General features: G+C 38.5%; 1 protein-coding gene across 6 annotated transcripts in view; it reads left to right on the top strand.

The window, feature by feature from the left end:
* The window catches only part of GTDC1 (glycosyltransferase like domain containing 1), a 379,255-nt gene that overhangs the window by 336,890 nt on the left and 30,169 nt on the right, over positions 1-12,196 (top strand). The window lies entirely within an intron of this gene.

The raw sequence follows: 12,196 nt of genomic DNA, 5'->3' as shown, positions 1-12,196 counted from the left end.
GTAAGCTATTTTCCTTCATATATTCTGATAACGCTCACCTTCAGAACTACAGTCATAAATGGACTGATTGTTATTAGCATTCAATAAGCTTTTCTTTTGGGGGGTTTACAGACATTTCTAAAGGAAAGTAATTAATCAAAATAATCTCTCACCAATTACATTGTCTAATACAGTTGACTATTCTTTGTTATTCAACCCTTACCAGAAATAAATTATTCTGATACCTACTGGCAGTAAGCATATTTAATTAATTAAGACTTTGGTTCATGAGTCTTCTCATTCTGGAGAACCTTTTCTTAAGTGATATAGTAAATTTATAGTGTGTGTATTGTTATTACAATATTCAAAATCTTTTATTCTTTTCTATATGAATAATTAGTCTACCTCTGGTAACTAATATGAGTACATCTCGATAACTTGAAATAATGAGCAAGGAAAGACTGGAGTAACAAGATTTGGGACTGAACTTTTTGTACATATTATTTGAAAAGGATTAAGTAGAATAGTACAGATTTATTCCATTTATAAGAATGTAGTAGAAAAGAAGAAATACATAATTAATGCTGTTTATAAAATGAAAAAAAATGCAACATATGTAACAGGAAGAACACACCCTTTTGCACAGGTCTTTATAGAGCAGACTTTCCATATTGTGCTTCTCCTCTTCCCCAGTCACTGTCATGACGGTCTGGGCCGTGCAGTGGTTTCTGCTGAGTAAGGGAGGCTGTCTCTGCTAGGAGATCTCCGTGTCAGCCAGAAAACACGACTGTCTCACTTGGGTCTAGAAACGAGACAGAATATGTAAAATGGACAGAATTTTAGCATTTGTCTTCCATTGGTGAGATTTCTTATGAATCACTCTGTCCGTTTCTATTTTTAACATTTTTAAATCAAAAGGAAATTTTGGAATGGATTCCCCTTCTTCAAATTATGGTTCTTTCCCACATGATTGAAGTCCTTGTCATTTCTAGATGTGACAAAATGTGCACAACTGAATACGAAAGCCTGTTATTAAGAATTGAAATCTATTTCAATGAAAGGCATCTAATAATCCAGACCATGGCTAATTCTCCATTTAAAAAAAACATGATACTTCATGTCATTTCATACACGTATCCTACTGGAGTGTTAAATATCTAACTGTCTCTATGGGGCCATGCCAGAATCATCATTCATTCATTCCACAGTCACACTTTTTGAGTGCCCACCAACTTCTGGAGTCAAAAGATTTCTCTGATATTGTGGAGCTTTCTGAATAATTATACTGGGAGAACGTACAAATAAATATAAAGCAATATAAACAAGCCTATTCATGACATCATCAGTAGCTTATGAACATTCGTGCAGAAGTGATTTGGACTGAGATGGAATATCACAGGGGTGATTATCGGTCACAATAAATTCAAAGTCAGTGATGGAGATAATGGATTGGGAGTGGCAGAGAGGCAGGGAGAATGTGTTCTAGCTTCCACAATTGTAGGCTCAAGAGCTGTGATTTGAAAACAGTGGGGAGAGAAGCAGAGGATGAAAATGAATATGAGTATCGACACTCCTTTGGGGGACTAGAGGGGACAAGTGATGGATGAAAATGCTTAGTGGAATGTTGGATTGGCCAGCTTAATTTTAATTTAATAGTTTCTAGTTAGTGACATTTCAAAGAAGAGATATGTAAAGAAAATCATGTTAAAGAGGATGATGTAACAGTTTCTTGGAAGCTGAATTGGCAGAGGGGGAGTGAAGCTCAGTGGTGTTGTCAGGTATGAAGTGATAAGATTGAGCTATGAAAATGGAGATTATCCAGCAAATCTTCAATTACCTGAATAGGAAGAATGGCAAGTTTGGGAATAAGTTGATTGGCAGGACAAATTTGGAAGGAGTCTCCATGTTCAGAAAGGTGTCTGTCAGGCTTGGGGTCCTGGAATACCAGGAGAATAAGGACCCGTGGGCACTAGAGAGGAGCATAGCCCATAGTGCTGTGGAGGCAGGTTAGTCTTCAAGTCCAAGATTGTAGATGAATTGTCATTGGAAGATTATATATATATCCATCTGGTTACACGAAGAGTAAAATAATAATTAACAGTAGGAGGGAATAAAAATGCAGATTCACAGGAAATGATGTAGGTTGAGAGTCAACTCAATATAATAACTTTTTAAACTTCACTCTGTGAAGGGCCTCGTTGTAGACATGGGGAATACAGGGCAAGCAAAGACACGAGCTCTGCCCTCTTGCAAATTATAGCAGAAGTGAGTACATAAAATTTTGAAAGTAGGAGAGTTCCAAAAGGAAGGTGAGCACTGCAGGAAGCGGGGAGAGAGCCTTGGATAAAGATTTGGAGTGGCTACATTTGCAAGATAGGAGTAAAAATAATAATAGATTCAGACTTCTACAAAAGAGAAATTTTAATATTATAAAGAGAACTTGATGTCACTTTCAGTATTATTTGAAACATCAAAAGTTAGAAACAAATGTGCATTAGTGGCAGAATTTACTTTAAAATAATGAAATATTATGTAACTGTTAAAATGAAATATCTCTATGCACTGATGTATAGAACACATAGATGTCTATTATATACTTAGTGAGAGTGGAAAGTGCAAAATGACTGATACTGATGCCCTATTTAAATGGAGTAGGGAGATTATGTGTAAAAATACACGCACACAAATCTATATGTTTGCAAATGTATAGAAATAGCTCTGGAAGCCCACCCACCAAACAGCTGTTAGTAGCGCGGTGTCATCTGAGTAGTAATAGAATCAGGAGGGGTGAAGAACAGGGTTATCAATGCTTCATAGATTTCTGAATTATTTGTATTTTATTACAATGGGTGTGCATTTTTTACAATTGAAATTCGTATTGAAATCATTGTACATCCCCATGCAGTTGTAAGAAATACAGAGTTTCCTTTGGGACTCTGATGATACAAATGTTGGATCTTCTGTCTTATCTCACAGCTTCCTGAGGTTCAGGTCTTCTTTATTTCTTTAATTTTTTTATAGTTTTCTCTCTGTTGTTCACGCTGGGTAAATCCCCTCCTATTGATCCCTTCCAGTGAGGTTTTTTTTTAAATTTATGTTATAGTATTTTTCAGTATTATTATTTCCATCTGATAACTGCTGAGATTGAGCACTTTAAAACCTGAACGTAAGGTTCCTGGCAGTCAGAGTAAAACAGGAAACAAGAATCATATGTCTTCCTCTTCTAGGTGGAAACACAGTTCTCAGGGACATCAGAGAATTTCCTAGATGAGCCCTGGGAGAAGTTTCTAACTATAAGAAGTGGACTACCAGGGTAGTTCTCAGGATAACAAACAAGCAGTTCTGAATGTATTTCTGCATATCCCTCAGAGGGAAATATTGTAATCCAAAAGAAAATCTAAGTGATCAGTTAGTTTCACATTACAGCCCCAATCACCACATTCAGTGGGGAGATTATCACTGAGGGAATAGACAGTAATGCACTGTGGGGGGGGGGGGAGTTGTTTCAAAAAACCTCCAGGTCTGAGAGGAAGTAATTACATTATGATGGTTTAAAACTTGTGGAATGGTGGCTGCTGCTTAAGTAACTTCTCAAGGGTGGGGAAGACCCAATTCATCTTAATTAGGACACTTCCTAGCCTCCCAGTTCTTTGAGGCACGGATGTCTACAGCTTCCTGGCCAGCGTAGTAGAGGAAGAGAACTCATTGGCAAGTTAACTGAATGAAATTACTATATTCCGTATCCAGGGAGAGTTGAAATCGTTGCTGAAGAGAAACTACCTGGGGGGTCTGAGCTTTTAGCAACAGGGAGATTCACAAACAAACCATGTTGTGAGACCTAGTGGGAAAAATGATTTGTGGACTATGGTTTCTCCTGGGTGGCCTTTGGGATGGAATGAGTGGGAAGATAAAATTAGGGAGAAGGTTATAGTCTGATTGCACTACTTGGAAACCAAGTAAAGGGCCTTTCTAGGAAAGTTGACTGTGGACAGTGATGTCAAAGTTGGAGAAACCATAAAATTCATGAGGATGAATGGAACAGAGTTGGAAACTGGTGATGCTGGGAGCACTTTGATCCACGAGAATGGACAAATGGGAGAATTGCCAGAGTTGTAGGAACAAAAACACAGGAGATAAGAAAAGAGGAGCACAGCTAATGCACTAAGACATTCTGTGAAAAGTCACCTAGAGTACATTATTGGAACTATTGCGTCAATAAATGTTGTCAGGTAAAAGGGATGACTTAAAATGCCAAATATATAAATGAAGAAAATGTGGAGTAGAAATGGGCTTTAGGAAGGAAACTGAATATGAGAACACAGATCTCTCAAAGGGAAGCAAAATAGAAAATCTAGAGCTCTGATAGACTTTGAATTTTGAAAGGCATCTCTCCCTCTGCTATTAAAAGGAAAGATGATATAAATATGCAGATGGCATGAAACCCTGATATGCATAAATTAGAATTTTATTTTTCTATACCTTAATCTCTCTGCAATAGAGCATTCCAACATGGCACTAGAAAGCTCAGGCAGTTCAAGATTCTTTATCTTCCATCTTCCTGGTCTCCATCCCTCACAGGTTACTGGTGAGGGATCCCTTGCTTCAGTCTGCCAGTTCCTTTGTGATTCTTCCATGACACTCAGAGAAATCATGACTTCCACTTTTATGACTACCATGACTCAAGAATCTCTCACAAATACTGTCTCCCCAGTACTGTCTGTCTAGATGCATATGGTCAGATGTTCACTCTGGAGTCGTGGTTCTTCCCCAGACTGCTAACCCAGGAAGCGCTGTGCATGGCCTTTGGGATATGCTACAGTCTCATGGCATTTTTCTTAACTATTTGTACCTGTCTGAAATCCTCACAAATTCTGCAAAGGTTTTTTTTTTTTTTTTTTTTTTATAATCAATCAAGAATACTGCAGCTCTTTCTGGTCACATTTGGGGGTCAGGAGGTGGGGAAGGGTGCTGTTCCTATGCCTTTCCTAAAGCAATAAACACAAAACTTCTTAGCATCTTGAATATGTTGGAGGTAGAGGGGAGGGTGGAAGGGATTGGTTACATTTCTAAACTGTTAAAATATCACAAATATCAAAGATGAAGAAAATGAGAGAGAGCCATAGTAAATAGTCTTAGTCTTGATCACCTGTAAGTAAATGATGGTGGAGAGGACTAGTAAAGTTAGAGAAAGAGAGACACTGATGGGGGTGGGGAGGAAGCTGAGAAGTTGGTGGTTAATACGACTATTGGCTGAAGTCCAACTGCAGCCCCATTTAAGAAGCATAAGCAGCACATATGGAGAAAACCAAAACTATTGGTATGTCAGGCATGTAGAGGAGACTGAAAAGTTTATGAGTAGTAATAAGTGATCATAATAACAGCTAACTGGGATGGTAAATAGAAGTCTTGTGTTTGTGAATAAGGAACACGTTTCTAAACTTGGAAGTAAAGCAGAACTTCATAATGAGGAAGTGAAGGTAGAGGTTAACAGGGTATCAGAAAGGTGAAGAAGTTTGTAACCATAGTACTGGAGAGGTCATAATTTCCTTTTACTTTTCCATATTCTTATGTTTTATCTAATGGGTTTTAACCTTATATAACAAGAATCTAAGAAATGTTCATAACTTGATGGTCTGGAGATGAAACTGTGGACTGAAGGTAAAAGTTCTTTTTATTCTCATATGTTGGAAGAAAGAAAGAAAAAGGTCAAAACTATATCGAAGAAAGAGTATGACTGTGGAGGAAGAAGACATGATTTCAAATACAGACTTAATTTCATCTGTGTGATCTTAGATAAAGAAATAATTTATTTGTATGATCCTTGGTTGAGAGGCTTCGGTAAGATTATGATCAGGTGCCTGACATGGAATTTTGAATATAGTAGGAGATCTATAAATGTAATTCACTTTTGTGACACCTTTATTTATTCAACATATATTTTAGAACAGCCTATTTTGTGCCACAGAAAATGTATTAGTCAGCCTAGGCCACATCATGCTGCTGTAATGAAGACCCCCTCCAAAAAAAAATTCAGTTGCTTAAATACAGCAGAAGTTTCCTTCTTTTACTAACTCAAAGTCTGCTGAATGTATTGGTAGTTTTACAGGGCAACTCTGCAGCAATCCAGACCACCTCACTCTCTGACGATCTTAGGTAAAGAAAGACTTCTGTAGTGATGACTACTGCGCAGACTGCTATCTGGAACTGCTCTTAGAAGTGACACTCAACAATCAGCTTGCAACCCATTGGTCAGAACTAATCCTATGGCCTCCCCAGCTTCAAGGGGGAAAAAGTGGAGTCTTCTGTGTTCCAAAAATGAGAAAAGAGCCAGTTATCAATAATATAAGTCATGTCTGCCACTCAAGCCACTGGTTACTTGGTAATGAATGAAAGAGACATTGCTTATGTTTCCCCTGTGGAACTCTCAACCCAGAGTGACATGCTGCTAGGAAAGTGTAAAAAGCCAGGTTTCTACCCAGGTATAAAGTTGTGTGGGAAAATGGGAAAGGGTAGCAGTTGAGTACAAGTGACGAGTATGGAGAACTTAGCAATCCTCAATAAATATTTACTGAATGAATGTTAAGTGAGGAATAGGAAGAAATTCAGCTCTAAAAGACTAAATAGGAAAGGCAACAGAGAGAGAACAGATATAGAAGAAAAAACACATGGAAACAGTTTATGCTTTTCAAATGTTCTGAATAATATTTGGGAATAAAAGCTGTTCTCGCTGTATCTGCTGCTTCCAGGAAGCCTGAAACATTTCCGTGCTGGTCTCTTCTGCTGTAGTTGGGCTGTGGAGGACTGGGTTCCCAGCCAGACTGTTTCATTCCTACCTAGTCCAGAATGTAGGATTGTTGGGAAGCTTGGACTCTGGCTCTTCTTCTGGAATGTTTTATGATGAGTCAAGTTTGCTGATGGGCAGCTGTCGAATGTAGAGGGGTCACAGGAAATGAGGAATTATGCTACTATAAATACTGAAAATGTTAAAGAGTTAAGTGAAAATCTTGCAAATGCAATGTTATAGCAGAATGTCAGAGTTGGTTCCTTACAATAGCAAAGTGATTTATATTTTTTAAAGTTTGTAAAAAATTATAGAAAGCATATAAAAAAGAAGCATTTATAATGCACTATAAGATCAGCCCTGTTAATATTTTGGTATAGTTCATCCCCAACTTTTTCTGGGCACACACATACATTTGTGTAACAAAACAGAGCATATAATACATATTACTCTGTCACTTCCCTTTTACTTAACAGTATTTCTTGAATATTTTTCATGTCAGGAAATATACTTCTACAATGTTATTTTTAGTCACTGCATGGTGTTGTATCATACATATGCATCAAAATGTATTTCTTTATAATCTTCATTTGGTTGTTTACAGATGTTGCCACTATAAACAGCCCTGCAGTGAATGTACTCTGGCTGAATTTCTGTGCACCTCTTCAATTATTTTATAGGGTAACTTTTCTAAACTGCAATTACTGGGGCAAAAATTACATACATTTTAAGGTTGAATTATGTACATTACCAAATTGCCCTCTAAAATATTATTCCAATGTACATTCCTACCAGCAATGGGTGAGAGCAGAGAGTGTTTAGGAAGCCCAAAAGTCTACAAAGTGTTTATAGAGAATTGAATATATGATGAAATGTGTGTTTACTCTTGACAGCTATTGGCAGACAAGGTCACTTTATATAATTTTGTAAGTCTCCCATCTTATTTGTAATGCTTTATGCTAAATCATAAATGTGAGAGCGTCATATTAGATTTCTTAGAAAGGAAGTTAATACAGATTCACATGTTCTGCTAAGTGGGCTCATTAGTATCACAGATGCCGTCGTAACATCCCCGGATGGGCCTGTGGGTTTGCGGCATGAGTGCCTTGCTGCAGGGACAGTTCTGGGCTCTCCCGCTGATAGCCACGCCTTGTTTTATGTCCGGGGCTAAATACTTGTGTCCCTCTTTCATGATTTCTGAATGGTAGGCTATTCCCAGTGTTTCTAAAGAGAAAATTGAGAAAAACTTCTGGATAAACTGACTATTTAAACTTTGAGGGACATAGAAGACATAGTCAGGTGTCTACTTATGTAATCTACTACTTTCGATATAACTAATGCTTTAAAACACGTCCTGTAGAATATGTTTGGAAGTATTGCTCTTTTCCCACCCTTATATTTCATCCAGCAGCTTTAATCTGACAGCCCCCCCCCCCCAGTGGATTCTGACTTCAGAGTGTGCCGCCTTTTCAGCAGCCGGCACGCTTCCATCCCTGTCCGCAGAATTCCGTCCGAGGGGTGTGAGCTGCAAGACTCCTGAGGCTACATGATGCCATCACGGGAAATCTTTTCCCAAACTGTAAAAACCCACTTACTATTCTTGATCTTCACTAACAACTATTAATATTTTTGGTGATCTTTGAAATGTTTTTGACATATCCAACTCTGAATTGTTAGGTCACATCTCCCAAATAATGAGTAACCCAGTATTACAAGGGGGGGCAAAACCCCCACAATTTACTTATCCAAAATGTGTATGTATTCTTTTTTTAAATATATTTTATTAATTATGCCATTACAGTTGTTCTATTTCCCCCCTTCATTCCCCTCCACCCTGTACACCCCCTCCCCCACCATCCCCCCTTTAGTTTATGACCATGTGTCTCAAGTTCTTTAGATTCTATATTTCCCATAGTATTCTTGCCCTCCCCCTATCTATTTTCTATCTACTATCTATGCTACTTATTTTCTGTACCTTCTCCCCCCTTCTCCTCCCTTTCCCCTGTTGCTAACCCTCCATATGATCTTCATTTCTATGGTTCTGCTCCTGAACTAGCTGTCCTTTTAGTTTGCTTTTGTTTTAGGTGTGGTTGTTAATAACTGTGAGTTTGCTGTCCTTTCACTGTTCATCTTTTTTATCTTCTTTTTCTTAGGTAAGTCCCTTTAACATTTCATATAATACGGGATTGGTGATGATGAACTTCTTGAATTTGACCTTATCTGAGAAGCACTTTATCTGTCCTTACATTCTAAATGAAAGCTTGGCTGGATAGAGCAATCTTGGATATAGGTCCTTGCATTTCATGACTTGGAATACTTCTTTCCAGCCCCTTCTTGCCTGTAGGGTCTCTTTTGAGAAATCCACTGACAGTCTGATGGGAACTCCTTTGTAGGTGACTGTCCTCTTATCTCTTGCTGCTTCTAGGATTCTCTCCTTCATTTTAATCTTGGCTAATGTAATGATGATGTGCCTTGGAGTGTTTCTTCTGGGGTCCAACTTCTTTGAGACTCTCTGAGCTTCCTGGATTTCCTGGAAGTCTATTTCCTTTGCCAGATTGGGGAAATTCTCCTTTACTATTTGTTCAAATAAGGTTTCCACTGGTGGCTGTTCCTTTCCCCCTTCTGGTACCCCTATAATTCGGATGTTGGAGCGTTTAAAGATGTCCTGGAGGCTCCTAAGTCTCTCCTCATTTTTTTGAATTCTTGTTTCTTCATATTTTCCTGTTTGGCCATTATTTTCTTCCTTCTGGTTCACTCCCTTGATTTGAGACCCAGTTTCCTCTTCATCACTATTGGTTTCCTGTGCAATTCCCTTCATTTCAATTAGTTTAACCTTCCTATGTTCCTCTAATTTGTGACTATAATCAACCAGTTCTGTGAGCATCCTGATCCCCAGTGTTTTGAACTGTGCATCTGAAAGTTTGGCTATTTCTTTGTCGCTTAGATTTATGGGCTCTGGGACTTTGAGATCTTCTTGAGTCATTTTTGGTCTGTTTGTGCCCGTTAATTATGAGGAGCGGAGCCTTAGATGTTTACCAGGGTGGGGCCTCCGAGGTTGCTGGGTTGTGAGGCTGTATGTGGGGGCGGGGTCAGAGTGGGGAAACGGAGGCCTCCTCTGCTGCCTCAGGCCACTGGGGTCTGCTCGGTCCCTCGGCTCACCGCCCACTCCCTCGCTGGTCTATCTGCTCACGAATGTGGGACCACAGTCAACCTGCCACCCTGCACCCTCTCTGGGTACGCCAGTTGCTAGCTGGGTCGCTCACTGGGTCTGCACGTTGCAACCCTGCGCCTGGAATCCATGCGCCAGAGTCTGTCTGACCGAGTTTCCCTGTGCAACCCTACTCTGCCAGCTGCTGGCTTCGCCCCTCTTACTTGTCAGGCTGAAGAATTTGTTGTTATCAGACTTCCAAAAAGTTCAATTTTCTGTGTTCTGGCTTGTGTTTTCTGTTGCTAATATTTTGTTGTCTCTCAACTTGGTTGTGGGAGAAAGCAAGGCGTCTCCACCTATGCCTCCATCTTGGCGGAAGTCTCGTATGTATTCTTGTATGTTTAAACTTCAGTCACCTTCAAAGTGCTCTCCATTTGATGCAACACACCCATCGAGACATTTTTTCCCACTGCTCAAAACAGTTTTTGAACTCATCAGTTTTGATGCCTTTTAGTACTTCTGCCTTTTTTTTAGTTTCACCACTTCCACATCACCAAAATGTTTCCCTTTGAGCACTGTTTTCATGGGGGGGGGGGTGGAACAGCAAAATGTTGCTCAAGGCAAGATCGGGTGAATGGGGAAGGTGGGGCCTTAGGGTCATGCTGGTTTTGGTCAAAAACTGCTGAACACTCAGAGCAGTGTGAGCAGGTGAGCTTGTAAATCATCCATCATGAAATGGGCAAATGCACTGAAAGAATCTTCAAAAACATTCACTGAAGCTGAACAAAGCTTCTCACAACAACTCCAGCTGATGCACTGTGATACAGATGGGCTCTTAGAATAGTGAGGTAGTGGGGGAACTCTGTACTACAAGGGGCCCGCTTTCTAGAAGATAATTACGGTTTTGGGGGAGTCCCCCCTCATCTGTTAAATTCCTTTGTTTCCTTTTTTTAAGCCAGTGTACCAGACTCACTGTTAAAACCGTCCCAAACTCTCATCAGTAGATGCTGTTTCAGGTTAATCCAACTTCCCTAAAGAGCACTTTGTTCAAAATAAAGTAATTGAGAGGGTGCCTGGTGTTATGGGAAATTTTATAAGGATTTTAGTACAAAGTGCTTCTTTTTCTCAGAGATTTTGAGGAAATAAAAATCTCACCTTGCATTCATCTGTATCTTATAGCTTTAACCAAAAGAGAGGAGATTTGTATAAATCTCCTTTGTGTTCTTTTGCAGAGTAATTATTGAATATGGAAGCTTTTGTCCACCAATAAAAATATCTTAAAAATACAGTAGGATTGTAATGCATTTATCTCATATAGAAACACTGAAAATATAGGTTCATAAAGCCTGCTCCTTTGAAAACACACTGGAATCTTTTAAGAACTACAGCTTCTACCCCATTAAAATTCTTCCTAACCCCAAATCACATCTACTTTTACTTTAACACAAGACAAATAAACAAAACACTAGCAGGAAATATTTCAAATAGATACTCTCTTGGGAATCCATAGCCAAAATTTTTGGAATTCAAAATGAAAAACTTAGAGAACTGAGTGACTAAATTTCCTTCCCTGTAGTGTTGATCCCTCATTAAGATATATTATGTTATATTGTTTCCATTCTTTCCATCTAAGGACTTCCAAGAGAATCAGACTAAAAGAACATACTACAAATGAAGTGGCAGCTATTGGATTGATATGGTTGAGATAGCATACGGCGTACTCTTTACTTTCAAACTGTTTTGAGTCTTTGTTCGTGCCCACAGCAGTGGTGTGTATGAGAACTATCCAAAAACTTCCCCATGGCACATATATTCAGTCCGCATCATCTTAAAAAGGGAAGAGCACTCTGCCATTGCATTCTTCATTATTTGAAGCAAATCAAGCTCAGAGATATAGAGCTTAAAATAGTTACTGAATTCTAATTCTATAAGAATTTACAATTCCATGAGATCAGAAATGCCATTTTAAAATGTTAATCAGAAGATGCATTTGTTTTAATTCTTGATACTGAAAATATTGACTGAATTGTGAATTAACACGTTTAGGGTTGCAGATGTCATTTTTCATGAGATTTCCTGAATGATGTAATTTTCATATTTCATATTGCAGCTTGATCAATTTACAGATTTATTTTACATAATTAGTTGGTAAATGAAAAATTCAATTGCTGATATATAACTATTTCTCTGTAATATAGAAAATAAGTTAAAATTCTGAATTACAAATTAAAAACAAATATTTTGAAGACATCTGGCCCACATCTGTCTGAAATAAGATAATTTAAAAC

This window comes from Artibeus jamaicensis, unplaced genomic scaffold (assembly GCF_021234435.1).
Source record: "Artibeus jamaicensis isolate MK-2021 breed Jamaican fruit bat unplaced genomic scaffold, CSHL_Jam_final contig_603, whole genome shotgun sequence".
NCBI classification, from domain to species: Eukaryota; Metazoa; Chordata; class Mammalia; order Chiroptera; family Phyllostomidae; genus Artibeus; species Artibeus jamaicensis.
Note: the sequence above shows the minus strand (reverse complement) of the source record. Positions and strands in the feature narration are given on the sequence as shown.